Genomic DNA, 11,936 nt, shown 5'->3' with positions numbered 1-11,936 from the left:
GAGTTCACGTCCTTTATAGGGACATGGATGAACCTGGAAACCATCATTCTCAGCAAACTGACACAAGAGCAGAAAATCAAACACTATATTCTCGCTCATAGGCGGGTGTTGAACAATGAGAACACATGGACACAGGGAGGGGAGCACTACACACTGGGGTCCGTTGGGGGGAAATGGGGGAGGGGCGGGGGGTGGGGAGGTGGGAAGAGATAGCATGGGGAGAAATGACAGATACAGGTGAGGGGACGGAAGGCAGCAAAGCACACTGCCATGTGTGTACCTATGCAACAATCTTGCATGTTCATCACATGTACCCCAAAACCTAAAATGCAATAAAAAAAATAAAAATAAAATTTAAAAAAGAGGTATAATTTCAAAAAAAAAAAATTAAAAAGAGAAGTTACCTTTAGGAGCTGTTTAAGTCATGAGGGCAGAGTCTTCGTGAGTGGGATTAGTGACCTTATAAAGAGGTGCAAGGCCATGGAACACTATGCAACCATAAAAAGGTATAAGATCAGGTCCTTTGTAGGGACATGGATGAAGCTGGAAGCCGTTATCCTCAGCAAACTAACACAGAAACAGAAAAGCAAGCACCACATGTTCTCACTCATAAGTGGGAGCCAAACAATGAGAACACATGGACACAGGGAGGTGAGTAACACACACCAAGGCCTGGTGGGGTTGGGGAAAAGGGGAGGGAAAGCATCAGGACAAACAGCTAATGCATGTGGAGCTTAATAACTAAGTGACAGTTTAACAGGTGCAGCAAACCACCGTGGCACATGTTTGACTATGTAACAAGTCTGCATATTCTGCACATGTATCCCAGAACTTTAAGTAAAATAAAATTAAAAAAATAAAAATAAAAACATAAAGAGGTGTAAGAGAACTGTTTGCCCCTGCCGTCCTGAATGGACTCAGCAAGAGGCCTCACCTGTGAGGCAGAAAGGAGCCCTCACTAGACTAGATTTGCTGGTGCCTTGATCTTGGAGTTCCTCCGTTCCAAAACTGTGAGAAAAGAATTTCTGTTATATATACATTACACAGCCTAAGATATTTTGTTCTAGCAGCCCAATCGACTAAGATAAGCCTCATCTGCTCCAACCTTGTCTTTTACAAATCAGTGATTTCAGGCCCAGAAAGGGTGAGATTTGCCCAAGGCCACCAAGCAAATCGAGACCTAGAACACAGGTTTCCCAGTTCCTCGAAGAGCTTCCCGCTTGGAAAGCACATCACCGTGTAGGAAGAGCCTCATCATACCCTGTCAGAGTGGCTATTAGCGTTCCTGTTTTACAGAGGAGAAAACAGAGGCCATGAGATGGGAAGTGACTTGCCTAAAATCACACGGTGCAAGTTCTAGGCAGAACCAGCGCTCGTTAGAAGCAGAGGCTCCAGAGTGCTTTCCATTGTGCGACACTGCCGCCTAGGGACAGTCTGGAGCAAGGGACCCAAGGAAGGCGGGCTTTGTCTGGGCAGGCGGCAGGGCCACAGTGGGGGCAGAGGGATGCTGGCAGCAGCCTCAGAGGCGACTTTCATCTTCTTCCAGCCTAGCCAGGGGAGGCCACAGGTCGGCCTCCAGCTGCTGCCCACACACTTAAACGTCCTGCACACCCCTCCGGGGACACTCTTGTAAGTTATACAATCTAATGTTGCCAAACTAAAATTGAGACTGGAAATAGGTGCAGCTTTTGCTAAAGGGATCATGTTTCACCTGCCTTATGATGAAACATATAGAGCGAGGAAGACATATCCCTTTGAAATAGTTGACAGCCGCTTGTGGGTTTTCACAATCAATCTGTGGCTCACGGCATAGGCAAGGTGGTGTTCAGCCCTGCAGGTACCGTCGTGCAAAAACAGGCACAAGGGAGGTGGAATGCAGCTAATCATCCGCCCCGTGCACAGATGCAAACTGCATTGATTGTTTTTGTGTGACGTTATACACAGTAAGCCTAACTGTTGGTAGCACCACTCTTTTGAATAATGGATCATCACAGAGCAGATGGAGGCAACAGAGGGAGCCTACTGCAGACCAATAGCACAGCCTAGTGGCGATGTAAGAGATGGCAGCTTCATCTCCACTGTCACAGGCTCTTATGAACATAGCACAGGATACCCTCATTTCAGGTGGGGTATCAAATTCTAAAGAAAGGCTAAACTACTCAAGCTTAACAGTTCTACCAACATTTTTGTATTTTTAAATTTTTTAATTTTTAATTACTGTGGTTACATAATAGTTGCACACATTTACGAGGTACATATATTTTGATATAAGCATACAATATGTAATGATCAAATCAGGGTAATTGGGGTATCCCTCACACCAAGCATTTATCATTTATTTGTATTAAGAATATTTGAATTCTACTCTTTTAGTGATTTTTAATTATACAATAGCTTATAGTTAGCTACAGTCTCCTTATTGTGCTACTGAAGCTAAATCTTATTTCTATTTAACTGTATTTTTGTACCCATTAACCATCTCATTTATATCCCCCACCTCCACTGCCCTTCCCAGCCTCTGGCAATCACCATTCTACTCTATTGCCATGAGTTCAATTTTTTTTTTTAGCTCCTATAAATTGGTAGGAACATATGATATTTGTTTTTCTGTGTCTGGCTTATTTCACTTAACATAATGTCCCCCAGTTTCATCTGTTGTTTCAAATATCAGGAATTCATTTTATATCGCTGATATTTTCTTTATCCATTCTTTTGTTGATGGACACTTAGTTTGATTCTATATCTTGGCTATTGTGAATAGTACTGCAATAAACACAGGAGTGCAGATATCTTGCCAACATTTTAATTGTCCTGTTATATGCAGACACTGAGCCAGCCTTCAGAGAATTGTTAATGAACAGAATGTAGTAAGAGATGAGAATTGAATTATTTGAGAAGGATCTGAGAGAGATTAGAAGAGCGAGGTCACAGTGCCTGACCTACTCAGCAGTTCATAATCAGGTCAACAAATCGTTAGCAATTCTGCCCTTTTTTTTGTCACAAATGCAAAATTATTATCTCTAGGTAACAATTCTGAAGAGTAAATTATATACATAAGCATAATCTTGATATAATTTTAATTACATAAAGCAGTTGTCCTTAGGGCTTCTGAAGTCACACACCCTCTGAGAGACTGATTAAATCTGTGGGCTCACTCCACCAGAAAATGCACCCACATAATATATAGCAAAATGCTGCATATAATTCAAAAGTTTTTCAGAAACTATGATACTCCTATAAGCACTCAACTAACAGTTTCTATTCTAAAGGGTTTTTCTCTCTTGATCACTAGGAAAGCTATGCTTTTTCTTTCTTTTTTTTTTTTTTTTCAAGGTAGGGTCTCACTCTGTCACCCAAGCTGGAGTGCAGTGGCGCCATCTCAGTTCACTGCAGCCTCCACCTCCTGGATACAAGCAACTCTCCTGCCTCAGCCAGCCAAATAGCTGGGATTACTCATGTGTGCCACCATGCCTGGCTGATTTTTATATTTCTAGTAGAGACGAGGTTTTGCCACGTTGTCCAGGCTGGTGTCAAACTCCTGAGTTCAAGCGATCTACTCACTTTGGCCTTCCAAAGTGCTAGGATAACAGGCATGAGCCACTGTACCTGGCCTGAAATCTATGGGTTAGAAAAAAATGACAACACTTTCTACTTTAAAGTACTAAGAAATTAACTTGAAGATAAGTGTAATTCATTAATTAAATAAGAGAAATTATCAAGCACTTGAAACATACTCAAAGATAATTGTAGAGTTGGCAAGAGATATAGAAGTATAACCTCTATGCCTTCCTACAAAGAGTCTGGATAAGACAGATATTCAGGGCCCAGGCGATGGGTTCACATCCTTGCTTCATGATCAGGACAATCACTCCACCTCTCTGAGCCTTGGTTTTTCTCATTTTCCAATGAAAGTAATGATTACAATTCCCCTACCAGGCTCTTGTGAGAATTGATGTAAATCACAGTGTCTGGAAGATACTAAAAGCTCAATCAATGATTTTTTTTTTATTGTGAATTACAATTAGGATGAATTAATGATTTAATCCACCCAATAACAATTTACCCATAGCCCACTGTCTGCCAGGTGACTAATACTAAGTGTTAGGGATACAGATTTAGCCAGGTGTCTGATGGAGTAGCCAGACCCTAGTTTCCAAAGCTTAGTCTAAGGACAGGCAGCAAGTTTGTCACCCAGAAGCTTGTTAGACATGTGGGATAGCTCAGGCCCCTCCCCAGAACTACTGAATTTTAGCAAGATCCCCAGGCAATTATAAATGCTTTGAAGTTTAAGAAATCTTTCAGTGGATCTTGAAAGTCCTGAAAAAGTGGCCTTGCTTCCTGGTCTAGATGGACTCAGAAAGAGCTTGAAGCAGATCCTCTTTGTTCTACAAATGGTCACTTTTGTGGCCCCTCATTGCAATATAAATGTGTCCCTGTAAAAATGTAACAGGACTATTTGGTGACATCACAAAAGTTGTCTCTCCCAGTGACCCTCCTCCAGAGACAAGGTTTGGGAGAGATACATGTTTACCCAGAGACAAGGAGACCAGAAATTCCCACACCTTCCTTTTGGAAAGTCAATGTTATTGGAACCTCTCTTATAAATTGAGGTAGTCACAGAACTGTCCCCTAGCAAGAAAGAGAACCACGAGGAAGCCCAGCACAAAAGAAGAACTGGGGCAACCTGTTCAACCCCAAGGCCCAGGGGAGTTGCTGGGCTGAAGGAGCAGGTGCTGGGGCCATGTCTGAAGGGACCAGAGCTCTACCCTCAGGCTAAGATAAGAACAATGAGAGAACATGTAAAGTTGGGTTAAAGAGAGAATGGAAGAATGTCCTTGGTGGAGCTGCAGGTTAGATTATCTACCTTGTGATACCCTGTGCCCCCACAGAGACCTGGATTCACAAAGAGGTCATTGCAGAAGTGGGCAAGACTATGCCAGACTTGGGACCTACCGGCAGCAGTGGCAGAAGTGAGGTAGCCAAATGCCATGGTCCCACTGTGGGTTAATTAGTCTCCAGTTCCCTTTCTAGCTGGCATACCTGAGCAGAACAAGTTCTGTGGGAATAAATGAGCACCTGGAGTTTAATCAAACCCAGACTCTGCCTCAAGATCCATGGTTTAGTGGGAGCATGGGCATATGAATACAGAAACGAATCCTTACAACAGGGGCCATTACCCCCACTTCCCTGCAAAGGACCCTTCAGCCTGGAAGAGGCTAAAGCCCTTGGAGAAGGCTGCACATAGAGTAGGTGGCAAAGCCTAGAGTGACATCCAAAGCGATCCCGAACTCTGCTCTTTACAAACTGTCTGCCTACTACACAGGGTACCTCTGCTGAGAAGAAAATCACAACTTTTTTGTAAGTACAAATTCAGTAACAAACAGAAAACCATCAACATTCTCCAGGAACACGAAAGAGGAAACCTAGTTGGATGCTGGGACATGGGGAAAACGGCCCACTCTCTGCACCTTGCCTTGAAGAACTGAGGCAGCCAGGGAAGGAACAGGGAAAAGGACTCAGGCCCGGGGCAGACAGAACTCAAGCCTGAGGATGGAGTGAGCATGAGGCTACAAAAGCAGGTGAAGGCCAGGTCTCTGAGGGGCTGGAGGACAGTCCCGTGAACTTGAAATTAGTTGGGCCACAACAGAAAGTAACTGGGGCTGTGGGGAAAAGCCCTCCTCGAGCCTTCGTTTAGGAATGATCTCCCTGGGGATCACAGGAAAGATGGTTTGAGGCAAAAGAGATATTAGAGGCAGGAGACTCTGTGAGAAGATATCCCCAAGGACTGAACTAGACAGTACAGAAGAGGAGAGACCCTTGGGAGGGAGAACAGATAAGCCTTAGTGACTCAGAGGAGAGGAAATGAGCAGGAGGGGAATGAATATACCTCCAAGCTTCAAACCTCCTTAGATGTGAAGCCAGTTGAAGAAGAGGAGCTGTTGGGGAAAAAGGGGAAAGGTTCTGAGGGGTGGCGGCCCCTGAAGCACTCTGCCTGCTGGCTTTCTAGAAAGTGTCACTTTCTCCCGTTTCTTACCTTGCATTCTCCTGGCAGCCCAGCAAGAACAGACCATAAAACCTGAAGCAGCCAGGAAGCTCAGAGAGAGCAGGTAAAGCCCCACTAGCAGGCATGTTCCATCAGCCTGAGACACAAGGAATCTTTTTCTGGGGTCCCCAGGAGCAGGAGACCAGAGAATAAATCCATCCTATCTCTGATACCATCTTCATGTGGTTTCAGCACACTTCTGTTCAAAATCAAGTCATTCAATTCAACAAACATTTTGAGCTCCTGCTATATGCCCCAGCTAGGCACTGGGGGTATGCAGATGATAGTAAAAAGCCCATTACCTCATTCAATTTATTAAAGAACTTTTTCCATCTCCGAAAGAGCAGCATGTCCGCAAACTTCAAGTCCACCTGGTACCTTGGAATATGAACTTATTTGAAAGTAGGGTCTTTGCAGATGCCATTAGGGAACTTAAGATGAAGTTGGCTGTTAGATTAGCATGGGACTGGTGTCCTTATAAGAGAAGAAGACTCAGAGGCACACAGAGAAGAGACTATATGAGGATGAAGGCAGAGACTAGAGTGAGGAATCCACACACCAAGGAATGCCAGGTATTGCTAGGAGCCACGAGAGCCAGGAAGAAGCAAAGAAGGATCCTCTCCTAGGGCCTTCATAGTGTGTATGCATCTGTCCACACTTGTATTTAGGACTTCCAGCCTCCAGAACTGTGAGAGAAAGTCTCTGGTTTTAAGCCACCCAGTGTGTGATCATTTGTTTTGGCATTCCTAAGAAATTAATATGCCCAGCAAATGGAGAGAGGCCACCTGCAGAACAAAGCTGAGAAAAGACATGGAAAGAAAGAGAGAACTGAGGACTTCAGTTGAACCCCTGGATCTAGCTGTGCCTGAAGCTACACTATCCTTGGACTTGGCAGCTACAGGAAATACTCTGTTCCCTTCTACCTAGTTATTCTCACTTAGTTCTCCATCAGGGCAAGTGAAAGAGGTCTGATTATTCATTCTTCTGCTCCTATTACTAATGGTTCTGAGAAGCTGAGCTTATTACCAATTTGCCAAGAAAAGAACCAGCTCACCAAGCACTGTGGCAAGCCACGTAACATTCCCGCAGTGACAGTACTGTCTTTTGAAAACATTGTCAGAGCCAATTTCTGCCATATACTTAACTTCATTCCATTTATTAACCAAATGTTTCCATCTCTGAAAAGGGTAGAAATGAATTATCCTTAGCCTTATGATTAAAGCTTGATTAAAGTTGTACAACCAGATCCCACAAATGTTGTTCTTTACTAAGAATCTTAATGAGAAGCTATTCACCCAAATCCTTTTGAGAACTTAAAGTGCTGGATTAACGTTTACCCTTTATTTAAGAAAAAAAAAAGACAAAGAAAAAAGTTTGCAAATATTTATACAGCAATTATCAAAGTTAAATTAAATTTACACTTTTTTGTACCTGAGTCTTCAGGTTACATTTCCACCTGTAACTATTTACCAAGGAATATTATTTCCAATAGTATTACTTTAATAATTCCAAGGGTCATTGACTTCTAACCTTAGGACTATAAATATTTGTTACATGAAGCTATGTGTGCTAGAATGCTTGACTGTGGAGAACCATCTTCATTCACTTAAAGCTGTCATCTGTGTTTGCCACAAATAGGCAAGTCCTATAAATTACCATAAATGGGAACGTTATCCTGACCAACTTTGTGATAATTAACCCATTGCCTATGACCTCACTCTAGATCTTAATATCTCAGTAGTATAAACATGATGCAGATTTTATTAGAATTAGGAAAATATCTACAGGAGTTTCTTTTTCTAAAAGTTATCTTCAAGTAAAAAATGTAATAAATGACCTGAAATATTGACTTTCCAACAAGACAGAATCTGTAGGCAAGACTCAATGAATGCTAAAGCTAGCGGTAAAAGTTGAAGAGTAACAAGATAATTACCTAAGTTTCTAATAATTTCCCCAGAATAGTAACTTTGGAGCAGAAAAACTTGGCAGAAATGGCCTTCACCAAGTGACCAAAGTTAACATCCCCAACTGTAGAAAAAAAATCATCATGTGCGTTTTGTTATGAAGCACAGTGAAGAATAAAACATCACTTCTGTGGTCTTTTTTGTCAAAAAGAAATCTGAATCTAATGACAAGGAAACATAAGACAAACTGAGGAAAAAATCTACAAAATAATTGGTTTTCACCCTTCAAAAATGTCAGTGTCACTCTGGTGCAGTGGCTCATGCTGGTAATCTCAACACTTTGGGAGGCTGAGGAGGGAGGACAGCTTGAGGCAAGGAGTTCAAGACCTGCCTGAGCAACACAGCAAGACCCCGTCTCTACCAAAAAAAATTTAAAAATTAGCTGGGTGTGGTGGCACATGCCTGTAGTCCCAGCTACTCAGAAGACTGAGATGGGAAGATTGCTTGAACTTAGGCATTTGAGACTGCAATGAGCTATGATCACACCACTGAACTCCTCCAGCCTGGACAACAGAGCAAGACTCAGTCTCAAGTAAAAAGAATATTTTTATTAAAAAAGAAAATAAAAGTTAGTGTCATAAAGACTTAGAAAGTGTCCCAGATTAAAGGAAGCTACATGGATATGACAACTGAATGCAATGAGAGATCTGGATTGTGTTTTGCTACTAAGGACATTACGGAGATAGTGGGTAGAAGAGTACAATGGTAGTATTGCATCAGTGTTAGTCTTCTGTTTTTGATGTTTACACTGTGGGTTGTGTAAAAGAATGTCCTGATTTCAGGAAATGCAAATTGACATATTCAGAGAGAGTTGGGCATTGTATCTACAACTCATTCTCAAATGCATCAGAAAAAAATATATAATAGGAGAGAGGAAGAGAGTGAGAAAACTTCCTATATTCAAATATTCATCTCAGAGCTTGAATCCTACATGACATACACCTATTGACATAAGGGGTGATCTAAGAAAGCAGATTCTCAAAAGAAATTCTGAATCTGTATCATCTGCTGGCCAAGAAACAAAGAGAACCTATTGCTGGTAGCAAGTGAAGCACTCATGGTCTCCTGCAAAGTAGCCATGCACTTGTGAAAACATGCACCAGGGGTGAACTGGGATTCCAGAGATGCACTGTTCAATATGGTAGGTGGTAACCACATGCAGCTATTGAGTACTTGAAATGCAGCAGGTGGAAGGAGAAGAAATGAAAAGGCTCATAGAAATGGACATGGAAGACTATATATACTATTCAAGATTAGAACCTTACCAGATGACTATGCACCATGAGGGAGCCTGAAAGACTCTCCATTAGAGGAATAGCAGCATCATTACAAAGCTCAATGATGGCTCTCCCCTGTAGTCCTGAAGGTATGGCAGAGGATAGGAAATGCTGTTACGTATCTGGGCTCCCTGATAAAATGGAAATAATAGGATCTTCAAATAATAGGGGCTGGACAGTGGTAGTTTTCCTCTGGAAGCAAGGTGAGTACAATTAACATGATGAGTAGCAAGGTCAGATGACAGCCAAGGAGACAACAGAGAATATTTATTACAGAAGAAGCATTAAACAAGGAGACAGAATGATTCTGCCCGTTGACATCATTCAAACTACATTACCAGCCATCCGTTCATGGAACAATAGGTACCTAAGTGAGGTAGTCATGGTGGCAGGAATTATGGCTATGAAAGGGCTCAATTGTATCTGACAGACTCACCAATCTGATGAAGACATGGACAACAGAGAACAACATGGAACCCCTGATATGTCATGATCCTTCAAGAAAACCAACCAGCCACTTAATTGCAAGTGACTGTATTGGACCCCTTCCACTTAGAGGGAACACCAATTTGTCTCCACTGGTATCAACACACATATTCCAACTGTGATTTTACATTTCTTGGTAAGTCAGTGCCACTCAGCCAATACTGCTACATGAGGACCTACAAAGTATTTCATCTACCAGCATGTAGCCCTGCATAACATCACCTTGGGCCTAAGCAGATACATTACTAAGCACTAACCACAAGATCCGCCAAGTCCGATTATATAACACATTACTCTGTAGCTGCTGATCTGACTGAGCAATGGAACAGCCTGTTTAAGATACCAACCTGGAACGAGTATCCCATGAGAATGAGGCACCACCTCCCAGAATGAAGCATGTACTCTAAATCTACAGTCTTATACAACCAGGGTCCCAAATCATGGGTCTGGAAACCAACAGGTAGAAGGATGAGTGACCCCACTCACCATCATTCTCAGTAACCCACTGGGGGATTAGGTGCTTCCTGTTCCCACGGTTCTGGGATCTGTGGATTGGAGGTCTTGGCTTTCAGAGAAAGTGCTTCCACCACATGGTGACAGTCTTATTAAATTTTATGATTTGCCCACCACCCTAACACTTTCAGAATCTTCACTTTAAGAGAAAAACAGGCAAAGAAAGGCATCGTCATCCTGGTAGGGATTTCAGTGGTTATAATCATTAGAAAGGGTAGAGCTACTATGCAATAGGAACAGGTGGAAATAAACTTAGTACCCAGATGATCCACTCAGAGTTACCTTTGTACTCCCCAAACCCTATGTTGATGGTAAATGGTTAACTGTTGATGGTAAATGGCAGCAGCTACAGCCTGAGAAGAGTTTGGTGACATGGTGACCAGGAGCTCAGACTCACACTGGTGAGGGTCTGGGTCTTGTTACCAGGTAAGTCATTACCACATAGACAGAGGGTGAATGATTCTGACTGATGTGGTCTGGATTAGTGTCCCTGCTCAAATCTCATGGCAAACTGTAATCCCGAGTGTTGAAGGAGAGTGATGGGATCGTGGGGGCTGATTTCTCCCTTCTATTCTGGTGACAGTGAGTTCACATGAGATCTGGTTGTTTAAAAGTGGGTAGTCCCTCCCCGTTTGCTCTATTCCACCTACTCTGACCACAGAAAATGCGCCTTCTTCCCCTTCCACCGTGATTGAGAGTTTCCTGAGGCCATGCTTCCGGTACAGCCTGCAGAACTGTGAGCCAATTAAACCACTTTTCTTTATAAATTAACCAGTCTCCAGTAGTTCTTTATAGGAGTGTAAGAACAGACTAGTACACTGATTGACATGAGGAATTAGGTTTATTCTACAATTGAGGCAGAAAGCTGTGCTTGAAAAATTCATTTGAAGAGGAGCAAGGCAGGTGGAACGATTGGAGATCCTGGCGAAGAGTAGCTGCTGAAATCCCAACAATCAAACCCTGGTGAGGACAAAGCACCTGAGGACCTCCATGCTATGGAGACAAAGGTCTGAATCACCCATGCAGGCTGACTCATATAGGGTTTGCTTCACTAATCCTTGTGTATCTTTTTTAGACTTGTCTGGACTCCAAGAGGCATGTGGGAGCCTCTGGAATGTTTACAGCAGAGCAGTGACATGGCCTGACTTAAAGTTCATAGGACATAGGTGCTGGCTTACAAATTCACAGAAAGTGACTCTTGTGAAGAGAAGAGACAGGGTAGGGCAAAGGCAGAGGCAGGAGTTGGATGGGGGCTGTGGCAAGCATCTAACCAGAGACAGTGGTGGATAGGCGGGGAGCAGCAGTGGAAGCAGAGGCAGGAGACTTTCCTGTCTGATCAGGTGTGGAGCATGAAAACAAAAGACACAGCAAGATGACTCCAAGGTTTGGGGCGTGAGCAACCAGAAGGATGGTGAAGTAAAATGGAGGAGCCTGCGGATGAGCCCAGGTGGGGCGGATAGGGAGCGCAGTATTGGCCTTGTAGAGTCCATGTTACTGGCTCCTGGGAGGAGGACGCCTCTTTTCCGATGGTTCCTGATGGGATTATCAGTCATGGTACGCAACAGCAAAAGCAAACAACTCAGTCTGACAAAGCCTCAGCTATTAGTTCCGAGATGGGATGCAGCCCAAATGGAACCAGTCAGATTCTTCATG

Source organism: Saimiri boliviensis, chromosome 15, assembly GCF_048565385.1.
Source record: "Saimiri boliviensis isolate mSaiBol1 chromosome 15, mSaiBol1.pri, whole genome shotgun sequence".
Taxonomy (NCBI): domain Eukaryota; kingdom Metazoa; phylum Chordata; class Mammalia; order Primates; family Cebidae; genus Saimiri; species Saimiri boliviensis.
This window is presented reverse-complemented; position numbering follows the sequence as displayed.